This window comes from Heterocephalus glaber, unplaced genomic scaffold, assembly GCF_053883595.1.
Source record: "Heterocephalus glaber isolate CG9 unplaced genomic scaffold, H.glaber_assembly_v1.0 deba00001600, whole genome shotgun sequence".
Classification (NCBI taxonomy): Eukaryota; Metazoa; Chordata; class Mammalia; order Rodentia; family Bathyergidae; genus Heterocephalus; species Heterocephalus glaber.
Genome location: NW_028258372.1, coordinates 19,013,705 through 19,029,583, shown reverse-complemented (window position 1 = coordinate 19,029,583; position 15,879 = coordinate 19,013,705). Strand labels below are relative to the sequence as shown.

At 36.5% G+C, this 15,879-nt stretch overlaps 1 long non-coding RNA gene across 1 annotated transcript in view; it reads left to right on the top strand.

Moving 5' to 3' along the window:
- Positions 1 to 15,879, top strand: part of LOC110350943 (uncharacterized) — a 44,223-nt gene that overhangs the window by 24,610 nt on the left and 3,734 nt on the right. The window contains exon 3 of the long non-coding RNA XR_002397905.2: positions 15,452 to 15,729. This is a non-coding gene — a long non-coding RNA (uncharacterized LOC110350943). The remainder of the gene's footprint in view (positions 1 to 15,451; positions 15,730 to 15,879) is intronic.

Sequence of the window (15,879 nt, the reverse complement as noted above, 5' to 3'; positions counted from 1 at the left end):
AACACTTCAAACAAATACTCAACAGAAGAAATGCAAACAAGCTTCTGAACTGTAGCCAGTGAAGAAATTTTTTCTTTTATAAATTAACCAATAAACCACCTCTAGGATAACTTATTCAGTGAAGAAAGGTAGACAAAATCTGCATATTTGTGATGATTAATCTTGATTTTCAATTTGATTGGAGTGAGAGGTGCCTAAGAGATGAATAAAGCACATTTCTGAGTATATTTGGTTGTTTCATAGAGCTGTGACATTTGGGGCATACCTGGTCCTTAGCCCCTTCTGCTCTGGCACTCCTGCCCTGTGCTCTGGTTCCTGACTGTCACAGAGAGCAGCTTTGCTCCACTATGCCCTCCTGCTGCAATGTTCCTGCCTTTGAGCCAGCTGACCATGTACTGAGACCTCTGAAACTGTGAGCCAAAATAAACCTCTTCCTTTAAATTGTAGGTGTTGGGTATTTTGTCCCAGTGACAGGCAAGCTGACCAAATATTACTATATTCATTAAAATATTAAAATTTATATAATCTCATAGAAGAGTCTGTATAAAAATAAGGGAGATAGTTGTCTTTATTTTTTTATTTTTCTCTGTATCATTTGAATTCATGTCAGGTATTTTGATAGGGGTGGTATTGCCCCAAAGGAACAAAATTGATTCTTGAAAAATGAAAAAAAAAATCTTGGATGCTATCATGGTATCTCTCTCTCCAAAACCCAGCTTCAGCTGACAAAATCTTATTCCTTTGTATTTAAAAAGTAAATAAATAAATAAATAAATAAAATATTCTCTTTAAAGCCTGGTGCAGTGGCACATGCTGGTAATCCCAGAAGTCTGGGAGGCAGAGGCAGAGGCAGGAGAATCACAAGTTCAAGCCCAGCCTGGGCTACTTAGTGAGACCCTGTATTAAATTATTTTTTAAAATTAAAAAGAGCTGTGGATGTAGCTCAGTACAAAGGCCTTAGGTTCAATCTCTAGTGCCAAAATAAATAAATAAATAAATAAATAAACTAACTCTTTAGTGGAAGCTGTATGTGCCACTTTTGATTGAAAATAATGTTAGATTTGAGATTATGCTCACAAATATTACTTTATTGATAAAAATCAACATTGAAATATTTATATTTGGTTTATGGTTATAAAAGTAACTTACACCTATATGAAGTAAGTAGTATTTGTCATTATTTTTTCATTGTTCCACTAAGAAATATATTTAGAAATTATTTTTTCTACTACTTCTCCTTTCCTTCCACCAATAAAATTAAATACAAAGGAATAAGATTTTGCCAGTGAAGAAACTTAAAACAAAGCTATACCTGTCCAAGGGAATCCCTTCCCTGAGGGATCTTTATAATGGTTTGGAGAATTTTCTGTTAAAATTTTTAGCAGAAGTAGAGGTGGGCGTGATATATGTATATATGCATATACACACATAGAAAACATGTATATACATATATACATATGCATACATATATACATACATCTCTGTGGGATATGGAGGTATAGTCATGTATCTCTAAGTTTCATTCATTAAAAAATCATTTATTCTACCCACTATGTGCTAAATATTGAGTCAGGTACTGGTTATTCAAATATGCATATGGTCTTCAGACCCTGCTTTGAAGGAAGGTATAATAATCTAGTTCAGAGGCTGCAGTGGAGATTGGTGCAAATGATGAAATAAGCTAATAAAATTAATTAAGTCCTGTAAGATAGTACAGAAGAAAAGAAAAGGGCCTATGTCCTCGGGCCAGTCCTGAAGCAGAGGTGGGAATGGTTGTGTGCAGTGGAGAGAAGCAGTGACTCAGGGAGGAGCAGGAAACCCTGGAGTGAAGTCTTTTAGGATGATTAGTGAACCGCAGGGCTAAGTGAGGTGCAAGTGAGGAGGGGAGGTGAAGGAGACTAGAGCTGTGTATCTACCATGCAGATGCTCTACCCCTCAGCCACATTCCCCCACTCTGCTTGTTATCTGCTAAGGAGAATTCCAACCCCCGATTTTTCTATATTTTAATTTTTTATTGTATTGATATGTGTTTGTAGTACATAATGATTACATTCCTCCTGGAGAATTGGTACATAACACATGTTAATTGCTTTTTAAATCATTTTCCCCTTACTCCCTCCCTCCATCTTTTGATGCCCTTCCCTTTTGTAAAAGATCTATCTCCCTATTTTCTATATCTATCGTGTATTTTATTCTTTCTTTATATTTTGAGTTTCTCATATAAAAAAACAACCAATATTTAAGCTTGTGTGTCTGATTTATTTCACTTAACATTATGGTCTCAAAGTGCATCCATTTTCCTACAGATAACTCAAGTTTATTTTTTGTTATGGCAGAGTAGTCTCCATTGTGTATAGACACATTTCCTTTATTCATTCATCTGTTGATGGACATATAGGCTGCTTCCAAGAATTAGCTATTATGAGCTGTGTTACACTAAACCTCGGTATTAATGTATCATTGTAGTATGATGTCTTTAACTCTTTCAGGAAGATATCTAGAAGGGGAATAGCACTTAGAGTAGAATGGAATTTTTATTTGTAGTTCTTTGAGGAACCCTCATACTGATTTCTATAGTGGTTGTACTAGTTTACATTCCCAAGAGTGTAGGAGGGTTCCTTTTTCCCTATAACTTCAGCAGCATTTGTGATTATTTGATTTCTTGATGATGGCCATTCTTTCTGGAGTAAGATAGAATATTAGTATTTGTTTAATTTGCATTTCTCTGATGACCAGAGATGTTGAACATTTTTGTATTTATTGGCTATTTGTACTTCTTCTTCTGGGAAGTATCTGCTCATTTCAGTTGTCCATTTTATGATTGGATCTTTTATTTTGAGAGGTCTAATTTTTTTGGAGTTTTTTATACATTCTAGATATTAGTCTTCTGTCTGAGAAAGAACAGACAAAATTTTTTCCCCATTCTATAGGTTTCTCTTTGCTCTGTTGTTTCCTTTGCAGTTCAGATTCTTTTTAATTTTTATATGTTGACTTTTTTGTATTTTTATTTTTTTGGGGGGGGCTCCTTCAACTCTAAAATCAGAACTAAGAGAAAGCAACACTTGCAGCTCTTGTAAATAGAAATAGTATGATCTGACCTGCTACTTTTACACAGTTAAGCTCCTTTAAATCTCCATTCTTCTGCTGTGTGCTTTTTGGATTTACCTTGTCCTAGAAGCTAGTTCAGAGAAATCAAAAGGAAAAAAACTCAAAGCCAATCCTTTTAAGTAGTTGGTTTATGTTTTATAATCTACTTTCAAAGACATTCAGAGGAAACAATTAATGTATCTGTTTGACTGATTTGGTTAAAATGATTATGAAAAAGTTGGAAACAAAAAGCTACATTTCAACTTTATTTGCTCAAGCTATCCCTTCCCTCAATTAGCCTGATAATTGGGAGATAACTATAGAACATGCCACATCCACTCCAAGGCATATTTACAGGAAAAATGCCAGAGATCTAGCTCCCTTATTCTTGCCCTCTGAATAAATGGTTCTCAGATGCCCTAGATGTACCTAAAATATAGATAAGCACATATATTTTTTGTATATAGGAAACTGGCTCTATATGTATTCCTTCAAAACTAAAATTTAAAATTGTAAGTGATATATGCTTATGAGATTAAAATAAAAATGCAGAAGCCAATAACTCTCACTCCCTAGAAGTAATCACAGTCATAAGCTTTTTGAATCTTTTTCCAATATACATTTTACACAGCAGTGTAGACTATAGATGGTGGCATCTCCAGAATTTATGTCAGAGAGGCACAGGGAAGGCAATCTGGGAAGATGGGAAGGGTAGGGGAGATAATGGATTTTAATAGTAAGTAGTTAAATTGATGTTGACCTGGCATGATTTGTGGGGTGGGAGCTGGAAAAGATTATGGGAGTAGCTAAAGGTTTCCTGGATCTAGCCATGATAAGCCCTGCCATATATGTGTATTTCCACAACTTGCTTTTCTTTAATTTACAAATGTCTAGAAAATTTCATCATATCATCAGCACATATAGATCTACCACTTCCTTTAATCATAGTTACATAGAATTCCACTACTACTTTCCTACTGATAAACATTGAAATTTTTTCCAGTTTTCACCAAGCATTATTGTGCATGTGTCTTCTGTTCAAAGCAAGAGGATTTCTGTAGGATAGATTCACAGAAGAGAAATTTCTAGGATAAATTATATACACTCTTAAGTTTTTGACAGAAAATTCATTATTTAATATATGTTTTAAAATGTAGTTGTTGGGGCCAGGGATTTAGTTCAGTGGCACCATGCCTGCCTCACATGCGTAAGGTCCTGAGTTCAATCCCCGGTACTGGGAAAAAAGAAAAAAATGCAGTTGTTATATGATTCTACTGCCATTATGATGGGAAAATACTGTCTTATATGATTAATAGACTGACCATATAACTTAGCCTTCAATACGGAAAACTTGAGAGAGGAAGCAGTACTATTTATTATTCTGGGACCATAGACATAAACCAAGACTATCATGGGTAAGACTATCATGGGACAGGTGGTTTCCCTAATAACTGTTGATGAATTCTTAGCATAATATTGCTGAAAACTTAAGATTGCTCTGCAAATAGCTTTAAAATTTTCAATTATTTTTCTTTTATCCTTCCAAAACATACTTTATATGAATCTTCCAGCAATCTACTTGTTAGAACTTGTGTTAATGATAATAAAAAATTTAGGAAGAATTAACTTCTAAGTATTTTGCCTTGTTATATTTTTCAATCAAAAAAAGGAGATTCCCAAAGCAAGGTTCATAGTTGGGTATCAAAATATCTCATGGAATAAAGAATATAGAAAGAAAAAAACTTTGTGAAAATAATAGAACATTATCACAAAACATTTGTTTACTTCAGATATAGCTTCAGTGTTCTCTGATAATCCCAGAGGTGATGTAAAAAGCAATGAAAACGAATATAGCAGATTTAGTTTTCTGAGGCATCTGACTTCAGTTCCAGCAGGCCAAATTTCAGGCAGCCTCTGGACTAATGTTGATTTTAGGATTCAACTGAGAACATGTATTCTCTTTGGTGTCCTATAAAATTCTGGCAGGGCTTAGCCAGAATTCTTTTGTTCTTTACGGACAGACCAAGCTCTGGGATACTAGACATGTTGCCTTCTGTGAGTGTGGTCTATCAGATAGATCACTTCCCATTCCCAAGACATCTTGCTGCCAGGCAGGATCAATCCATGGTGAAAATCTGTGTGAGATCAAGGGAGGACTGGTTGTTCCAGATGGAAAAGGAAAGCCCATCATCTCGTGTCTTGTCTGTGTGTGTTCCCATCCCTCCAGCAGCATCCTTTGTTGCCTGTAAAGGATTACATCCCATTTTCTGCTAGCTATCCCAGGCCCAGGAACAAAGCCCTTGATGGGTTAATGAATTGCTCAGTACACTGCATCATCTGTCTTGTGTTTCTCACTGAATGAAAGGCTTTAACAGATCAGTCAGTGAGGTGTTGGAAAGTGTGTCTCTAGCTGATGGCAAGCTGTTGAAAATGCCTCAGAGCCTTATACTCCACCACCTGAAGGCAATTCCAAAGAAGGGCATTTTCCAAAACATTTCTCATTTCAGCTCCTGTTCATTGGCTGCTAATTCAAAAAGTGATGTAATTGCTTAATTGTTTTTCAAAGGTTGAGTTAGTTAAAACAATCTACTATCTGTAGTAGCAACTACTATGTAATCTACTTTGGTTCCTCTCCCCAGTGGCAATGGGTACAATATCTCCACTTTCTCACCTAAATCTTGCTTTAATTAAAGTATGCATTGGCACAATATTTGAAATGTATTTTGTTTGCTGAAATCAATCTATAGGTACTGACAAAGATAGTGAAGCTGCTAAGTCAAAAACAAACAAACAGAAATTGCCAAGTAGTATGTATGGCAGATCCCATTTATGTAAAAATATGTGTAAATACGATATGTGTTAGTATATGAATAGAAGAAATCTGAAAGACGATGCGCCACATTAATAGCTGTTAGTCTGGGGGTGGAATTGTCAGGGCTATTTATTTTTTGAGACATCTGTATAGTTTGCCTTTTCTACAATAAGCATCTGCTACTTTTCCAACTTGAAAGGGAAGGAGGATACAAAAATAAAGTTATGCAGAAGAATTGAATTAATTTCTTAGTCTTATCAAACTGGCAGAGCTAACCAAATACAAACATAAGTATATAATGAATAGTATATAATGTGGAAGGCAACATCTCAAAGCAGAGAAAAAAGACAAGTGATATAGAGAAATAATTTTCTGTAGGTATTTCTCATTAAAAATAAACCTGTTTAAAAAATAAACATGTTTTAAGCTGCCCAGGGAATCTTTCTAAACTCGAGAATTATTTTGGAAGAATATTTATTTTGGTTACATAATCTGAACCCTCAGTTTAAGAAAATGTTCACTTAGATTATGTCAGATGTTGGTCAGTAGTGTCTAATGGCAAATTATAGTTCAATTAATTATATCAGTTCTAACATACTATTTTTCTGTGGTTTGTAAATTATCGCAGGGTGGTGTAGTGGAAAATACGTAAGCTTTAGAGATGATAAGTACAAGTCTTTCTCCCTTCCCCCCAACTATGCTTGCCATTTGGTTTTGAATAAATTCCTTAACCCTTTTGTGGTTCAGTTTTGTGAATTCAATATATTGTAACAATCACTGTTGCAGAGGGTTGTCATAGGGCTTAAACAAAATAACCTTAAAATGATTCTAGATGGCCTATCTAATAAGGGTCTGGCATGGGAAGATTAATTAGGTGGACCAATCAGATTCTTTTTAGAGGAAATAAAACTTACAGAATTGAAGAATTTGCCAGTTGAAGAGAGGAGTCCACTTGTAGGTGAGTTTCCTTAATAATAGTGTTCCAGAGTAACACTTCTGTGATCCAAGTCTATGCTTGGTCCCATGGTTAGGAAATAGGTAAAGTCAGACATACATTCAAGGGGGTTTTAGAATGTGTAAACATCTTAGAAAGAAGTTACAGCTCTATATTTTTACTTATTTATTTTTTCATTGTTATATATTTTAAATTTTTTACTTTTGATTGACACATAGAATTATACATACTTATGGGGTACATTATGACATTTTGATATATGTGCACATTGTGTAATAATCAATCCTGGATCATTAGCATATCTATCACCTTAAACATTTGTCATTCAAAAAGCCTCTCTTCTAATTTTTTTAAATAAATTGATCTGGCAGCTTGTTTTTCTTTGAGCATTCATTACTTTTTCTTTCCTTGTCCTACACCTCTTCACCCATGGCATGCCTGAGCAGTAATATAGACACAAATAATGTTTGAGGGACCTCAGAATTGAACAATTAAGGGGCAAGTCTCATGTCCAAGAGAAAGGTAGGGACCAGAGATCTAGATTTGGAAGTTAACAAAAAAACTGTTGATTTAAAGTCTGCAAGAATAGAGAAAATGGCAATGACTTTGATTAAAAGAGCCTGCAACAAACCTGGAAGAAATAGTACACAATGAGTAGCAGAAAAAGAGGAGAACTCATGGAAAGGACCCCAGAGAAAAGGCCAACACAGAGCCCATTGGTGATCCTTTCTCAGTAAGTGTTGGTGGAAAAGTACAGATAAAATTCAGATTACAGTGTGTTTTAAAAATGAATTTGGACTAAAGGAAGCAGAGCTGTGATCACTGATCAACTTTTTAAGGAGCCTGGCAGAGGAGAAAGTGTCCAGAAAGTTTGGCATCATTAAATGCTCCCTCACCACTCACGGGCAGGGCCATAGGCACCCTAGAAATGGCGGCTTGACTGTAGGCATCAGCACTTTAAGTAATCTTTCTGCTCAGGGTCTCACCCAGCCTCCTTAAACTTTTGGCTCATTTTTGTATCTCTACTTATATTCTTTAACTTCCATCCATTTTTCTCCCTGTCTGCTTAAAACATTTTGGATTGATACGGTATGTGATTCTATTTTTGGTTCTCATTTTGTTTTGCCTATGACACTGCCTTCACTTCCCTTTTTGTTCCGTGTTCTGAGGCTCTACACTGTTCCCTCCCGCTATGATCATCCAAGCTTGGCCCCTGAACTTCTCAGCCTCCCTCCTTGCTCAAGTTTGAAGCAGAATTGGCTCATAGGAGATGTATAGGACACACAATAGAGAAGGATAGAGTAAAGAAAGGTTTCACTCTGGGAAAGATTAAAGATTAAAGGGAACGAACCATTAGATGATGTTAAAGGTACAAGCAAGGAGGACAGATTGATGGGACAGGTATCCTGAGTGGCAAGGGTTAAGGATGTAGGTGGAGGCTGGGAAATCTCACCCTCTAAGACAAGAGGGGAAGGAGGTGACAATGAGGATAGGTGCAGTTAAACTTGTAGGAGGCAAGCATTTCCCAAAGATAGAGAAATATGGACGTTTACCAAGAGATTTGAGGATTTGTGAAGGTTTGGATAGTCACTCAGGAAAGTAACATAAACAAGGAACAGGATTACTGAGTAACATTGTGAGGCCAGTGGAAGGGGACTTGACACTTGACACCTGCTGCACAGGTGCATGTTTTTCTCCCTCAGTGCTTTAGCCCCTGAAGACCATCTCTTGTGATGCAGGCTGATGATCAGTCCTGGTATTTAGGGCCAAAATTCCCAGAACCTGCCTAGTTCCAGCCCAAGGGTCAGATACACTGTCCTTGGGACACTGGAGGAGTTCAACTGGAAGAAGCTCAGTGTTCCTTCAACTAATCTCTTTGCCCTGTGAAAGAAAGTAGATGACCTGCAGGCAATATGCATGAATTTGAGAAGAGAATAGTGGATTTTATGAAGGAATTACTATTTTACATGATCAAGGCCATTCTCCTTATTTGATGCATACCAGGTCTGTTCTGACTCAGCCTTGATTGATGAGTCCCAGCCTGCTTTCTGCTATAACTGGAAATTCTTCCGATCCTCATAACCCAGGCCTCCCATTTTCCAATGGAGGCTGAGCATGTGTCTCTCTGCTACACAGAACATGATGTATTCTTGGGTAAGCCAAGCTTCATGTGTGGCAGAAGTGCAGAGCACCAGTAGGGCCATTCACAAGCTCCAGCAGGTTAAGATCATGTCAGCCACTCTGCAACAGGGCCCTGGATCCTGGCCTGTGACCTGCTTGGAGCAGCATTGCTCTGAGAGTCATTTCCAACAGCCTGGCTGAACCTTTCATGATGAGCTGTCTGAGAGTGTTCAGGGACTGAAGGCATAGCTGCTGTTGTTTTCTGAAATGACATACCACTCCATACAAGAGTGCCCTGTTCCAGGAACCCCACCTCTACCATCAACAATCACCACATTTTCTCATCAGGGAAGGAAGAGATTCCACCTCCTATCTTCCAGAGAATGTGGTCACATGAGGGAGAAGTTCCATTCTGGCCTAGACTGTGTGAGTTCTGCAGCTTCACTTTGCTGTTTATTGTATGCTACTCAATACACAACTTGATATTCAGGGCCTGTACAAGTTTGTCATTTCCTTCCTGACTACTCCAAATCTGACTCTGGTAGTCAGGACAAAGGATCAAATAGTAACAATCACATTTTTGATAACATGTGCCTTCATATTTTTGACTGGCTTAGAACAGTTGTCAATGGGTGACCTTGCTATAACATGCATCTTGCTACACATCTCATAAATTTGCCAAGCATCTGAGGCTTTTCCCACCTATACTGAGGCCTCTGAATCAGTGGCCAATTCAGCAACGTTAAGAGCAAAAAGCTAAGGAGACTTCTCAGCTTAAAAGTGGGCAGGACCCACACAACTCTTCCACATGGACATACTCTGACCTGCACACATGGATATTCTTGGGCCATCTATTTAAACATTTTAGTTAAGAGATAACCTATCTCAGAATAAATCTAGAAAAGTAATAATGGAGAGGAATTGTGTAGAAGAATCAAGAATCCCAATGCCTCCACTGTTACAGTAAAAACTTGACAACATAAGAAGCTCTTTGGAGCTTAGATTTCCATAGGCAGAAAGGACTTACTTTCAAGGGCATATTGCTGTATATATACACACATACAGATATAGAAAGCACCCTAAATTTCTTCTACACATAGACTTGAAGAGTTCAAGTCTTTCAAGACCTTAAACACCCTTATACACAAGGGCTTCTGTACATTGATGAGTAGGAGAATATTAAAATGGAATTCTGCTAGTCATAGCTTGAGACATAGTTTGAGGTTCCAAATGCAAAGGCCAAAAAAAAAAGTACCAAGCAACCATACATTCCAAAACAAAGACTCCCTCTGTAGTACCTGCCAGGATAACTATCACCCACCTACAACCTAGAAAAGAGTGAAGGGGATTGTCTAGGAGAGAATGGATTGGTACACAGGATTGAATAGGGGAGAATGGGCAGTGTGATATGTGTCCTGCCTTATCTATAAGAGATGGGATTCAGGTTCCCCCCTCACTTTGAGCTCAGGTGAAGAGGTTTCAAGAGAACACAGCTGCTTTGACACATTCTCAGGGGTGGCAAATGATTTCTGGGACTTAATGCAAAATGGAAATATGGGGACTCTTGTTCAAAAAGCAGGAAAATGTGTCATTAAAAATATCAAGTTATTTATTAAGTGGATATGCCATTACTTTCAGAAATCTTGATAAAGCAATCTTTAGGCCCACTTAGGCCAAAACTCAAATCCTATGTCCTTTAGAAATTTAGAGGTGAAAAACAAGTATGTCTCTTAGTCATTGCCTCTGTGGGCCAGGCACTGTAATAGGCATTTTGTATATGTTATCCTGCTTAACCTTATAGGAATCCCAGTTTTTTGGGGGGGAGGGGAATAGCTTTTACAAAGTCACAAAGATAGTAAGTGGCAGAGACAGGACATGGCCCCAGGTGTTACAGACTGCAAAATTAAGTTTCTTTTTACTGCACTTCAGTTGTCTCCCATGGAAGATAGGACAAGACAAAATGCTGGCACTTTATAAGTATCTATGGGCTAGCACTGTTTGACAGTGTTGGTATACCTGTTGGAAAGGAAACTTTTGCTTCTGGAGGATCTTTCTCTGGGCCCTTCAGTTGTGTGAATAATCTCCACTGTGTACCCCAGGGGGCAAACCACCAAGCAGAGGAGCTGTAAAGCTGGTAGAGAAGGGGACAGAAATGTCCTTTGTTCTCTCATATGTGCTTATTCACTTATGTACAGTATTTAATTGAGCCTTCCTCTTTTGTACCCCTGAATTCCCAGGGCAATTGTCCCTCTTTCTCTCTGTCTTTTAACTTCTTTTGTCCAGGGCCAACAGATTTTAATGAAAAGACAACTGAGAGGTTATGTACATGATGAAAGGAAAATAAATTATTTCAGGATAACATGTCTGAAATGAGATTTCAATGTATTAAACAAAAAATTGAACTGTCTGGCCAATTACCTTCTTTGTCCAAGAATTATTTTATTACTCCATTCAGTCATAAGGTTCATGTGACTAACCACTAATGAATAAAACAAACAGGGTCACAATTAAGCAGAAACTGGACAATGAGGTTGATGATGTTTTTCCCCTAAGGTCATGCTCTTGGAATTATGTAAATTCATGACCATATTTGCTGTCTTTTCTAAAATATGGTCTGAAAGGCCGGAGCTGTAAGTAACCTTGGCAACAAAGCAAAGGAGAATGGACTATTGTGGAATCCAAAGATCTTAGAGCCGAAAGCTTTGTGGCTGTCAGTTAGTCCAGTCAGTTGCTTAACACACAAGGAAACTGAGGACCAGAGAGGCACAGGTCATTAAGCTAAAGTTGGGCCAGGAACCTCTGCCTCTTAGCTGTAAGTCCCCAGCTTTCCCATTGCATTTGATTTTGCCTATGGTCTATTTTCAGAGGTTATTTTTGTTTACTCATTTATTTTTATTTAAATGCTTTTGCTTTCATTTTTATCACTTTTAAAATTATAAAAGCAATATGTGCTTATTGTAAGGAAATCCACAACAGGAGTATGCAGAGTAGAAAGTGAGTCTCCCTTTCTCTTCTGTTTCCTTAATACATTTTCTCTGTGGTGGAAGCCTCTGCTAAGGGACTAGTGTGTATTCTTTCTGACTTGCCCCTATGCATTAACAAGTACATTTATCATTTCCCTTTCATATGTGTGAGCATATTATCTATATGTTTTGAGGCTTGCTTTTTCACTTAATATTTGTCTGTATCAGTACAAATATACATACTCTATTCTTTTTAAAAATTGAAATGTCATTTATACAACATAAAATTCATCATTTGAAGTGTACAATTGATTATTTTTAGTGTACTATCTACTGTCCAACCAGCACCACTACCTATTTTCAGAACATTTCCATTGCACAAAAAAAAGCATGGACAAAAAAGGAAGCAGCACACATATTAGGTCTCTCCAGAGCAACAGAACTAATAGAACAGATACAGATATAGTTATAGATACATATGGATAGAGATACAGATTTATAGGCACACATATATATGTAGCTATAAATAAAAGATGATTTATTTTAGAAATTGGCTTACAAAATCATGGAGCCTGAGAAGTTCCAAAGAATGCCATCTGCATGCTGGAAAATCAAGAAGGCTTGGGTATGATTCAGTCTTGAGGCCAAAGGCCTCAGAACTGAGGGAGCTATCATTAGTGTAAATCCTAGAGTTTGAAGGCTACAAGCCACAAAACTAGGAGCTTCACTATCTGAGAGCAGGAGAAGATGGATATTCTAACGCCAGGAGCGGGGGTGGGGGGGCGGGGGGAGAAGGAGAGAGAAGAGAGGAGAGAGAAGAGGGAGAAGAAGAGGGCGGAGAGAGAGAGTGAATTTGTCCTTATTCCATCTTTTTGTTTCATCTGTCCCTGATTGGATTGGATGATATTTGCCCGTGTTGGTAAGAGCAGATCTGCTTCACTCAGTCTGCTGATTCAAGTATGAATTGCTTCTAGTAACATCTCAGAGACTGAAATAATGTTTCAATTCGTTATCTGGGCAGCACTTAACCCAGTCAAGTTGACCTGTAAAATTAGTCATCTCACTTTATACCTATTAGTATTTAGTCCTGATTCCCCTCTTCTTTCACCCTCCTGGCAACTACTAAACAATTGCCTCTGGGTTTACTTATTCTGAACATTTCATACAAGTACGATCAAGCAATATGTGGCCTTTTGTGTCTGCTTTCTTTTACTTGATGTGTTTTCAAGGTTCATCCATGTTATAGCATGTAACAGTACTTCACTCATTTTTATAGCTGAACAATATCCATTGTAAGTATATGCTACATTTTGTTTATCCATTCATCAGTTGATGTACATTTAGGTTTTGTCCTTCTTTTGGTTATGCGAATAACCAATATATAAGCATTCTATACATTTTTATGTGACTGTATGCTTTTAATTCATTCTTTTCTTCTTTTTCAGTTTAGTTTAGTTTATTAGTACATGTGTGTGATGCATAATATTTACATTCCAGGGGGGAAATTAGTCATGTTGTATATAATACATCTCAATTCCTTTTTTTATTCCCTTTCCCTTCCCTCCCTCCCTCCTTCCATCTATCTCTTGATCCCATTGATTTTTTTTGTACATGTTTGCAATACATGATGGTTTGATCCCATTCCCCTTTGAAAGCTATCTACCACCCTTCTTCCTATTATCTATCTTTTGTTTTGCTCTTTATTTTTACCCTAGGTTTCTCATATAATAGAAATCATGGATATTTAAGCTATGTGTCTGATTTATTTCACTTAATATTATGGTTTATTCTATAGTTTGATTTTGTCACATAACTATTTCTCCTGTTGATGAATGCTTACATTTTATTCATTTTTATTATAAGTAATGGGAAAATAAATAACTAAGCATATTTCTTTGAGAAATAGGCACTCTATCTGAATCATTGCATTGCCTCTTTTCAGCTCTGTTAATGTATGCATCTTGCTTAGCCCCTCTATGCTTCTGTTTCCTCAGCTGGACAATGGGACAAGAATAGTACTTATCTTTCAGTATAAATGGTTAATATAAACAAACCAGTTACTTTACACACTGTATGTATTCAATGAATGTTGTTAATATTACATGTAAATTTTTATGTAAGCTAGAAATAGAATTTTTATTTCAATATATCTATATTTATAATTTTGAAAGACATTGTTAATTGCCTTCCAATAAGATTATACCAGCAGGAAGAAGAATACATTTCCCTATACTTTGGCCAATTCTGGAAATTATTAAGCTTTTTAAATTATTAATTTTGCCAATTTCATAGATAAGAATGGCATCTTGTTGCTATGATTTGCATTTCTCTAATTACAACTGAAGGTAAGTGTATTTTAATAGGTTAATTGACTACATATATTTCTCTTACTGTGAAATATTTATGTCTAAAATACACATTTCTATTGGTTTGTAAGCTTTATATATAGTTACTAACATTTTATTATACATTTTGAAAATATTTTCCTCACTTTGGTTCTTGCCTTTAATTTTGTTAATGATATCTTCTGATATACTGAAGTTCTTCATTTTTGTGAAGTTTAATATGTCAATATTTGCCTTTATGGTGTCAATGCTTATGCCTTGTTTTGGAAGTCTTTCCAACCTCAAAAGTATAAAGGTATGCTATATCTTAATCTGATGCTTCTACAACTGTTTTTATATTTAGTCTTTTAATACAATTGTGGTTTATTTTGGGGGTACAATGTGAGGTTGGGATTTACCTAAATTTTTTCCCCAAATGTATAGGTAGTTATTTTGCCCATTTTCCCTAAATTATTTGAAATGACAACTCACTATATGATCATTTTCTCCCATATTCAAATAACTTTTTAGCACCTATTATGTTCTAGGTAGTGTGAAAATCTATAAAACAGTCATAAGATTATATCTCTGTGCATGCATTATAGAGTTCTCTATTTTAACATAACTTAAATCCTAAATAAATGTATTCATTGATATCAGCATCTGATCACATCCAAAAACACATGTGGAATTACTACATGTAACATCTATTCACTTGACTCATTCAGATCATATTCTACTCAACTCATTCTATTCAAATTATACCATTTCAATAACAAAATGTAGAAGATTCTTTTTTGAAGACCCCTAGATGGACCTATATCTGAGTACATGGGTATACAGCAGTTTTAATTGAAAAAATATATAGTTTATATATATATATGCTTTTGTATATACTTTATAAAAACTTAGCAACCACCTCTAACTTAGAAATGTATAGAATTTAACAACAACCAGAGTTGAAGAAAGTCTTTGTGGGAATATAAAGCAGAATCTACATTTAGGTAAGTCCCTGAAAAGACTGGGGTATCTCATCCCATTTTTACAGTAAGATACAGAAATTGCTGAAGAACACAAATTAAGGTGACTCTTGGTAGATGGTGCTTTCCTAGGTTAGGTCATAAAAGGATTGATCTTTGTTTTCCCTCATCCCTTGGATAACTTCACCCCTATTTTGTTCTCTTTTCAGATGCCCAATTCTAACCATGAAGGGTGGGCCTTCATGGGAGCCTGGTATTAGTGTCCTTCCTCAGAGAGCCTATCACAGTGAGGTGTGAACTCTGGCCTCATATTTAGAGAAAAGAGACACCTGGAAGATCTCTCATTAACAACTGAACCTCAACCTGGAAATGACATAGATTATATCTGCTCACACAACTCACTGTTTAAACCCAGTCATGGCCAACCAGAGAGGAATCAGGGAGTATAAGCCTACTGTGAATCTGGGAGAAGAGCTGGAAATATTCTGTGAGTAGTCTGAGTGATTGTCACAATGATCTAAGTTAGAAAGAGACAAACAGAAACAAGAAAAAAATTATGTCCCCAGGTATGAGGTGAGAAGGCTGTGATCTAGTAGTGTAAAATTAATTCTAGAGTTAGGAAAATGTAGCTTCAGGA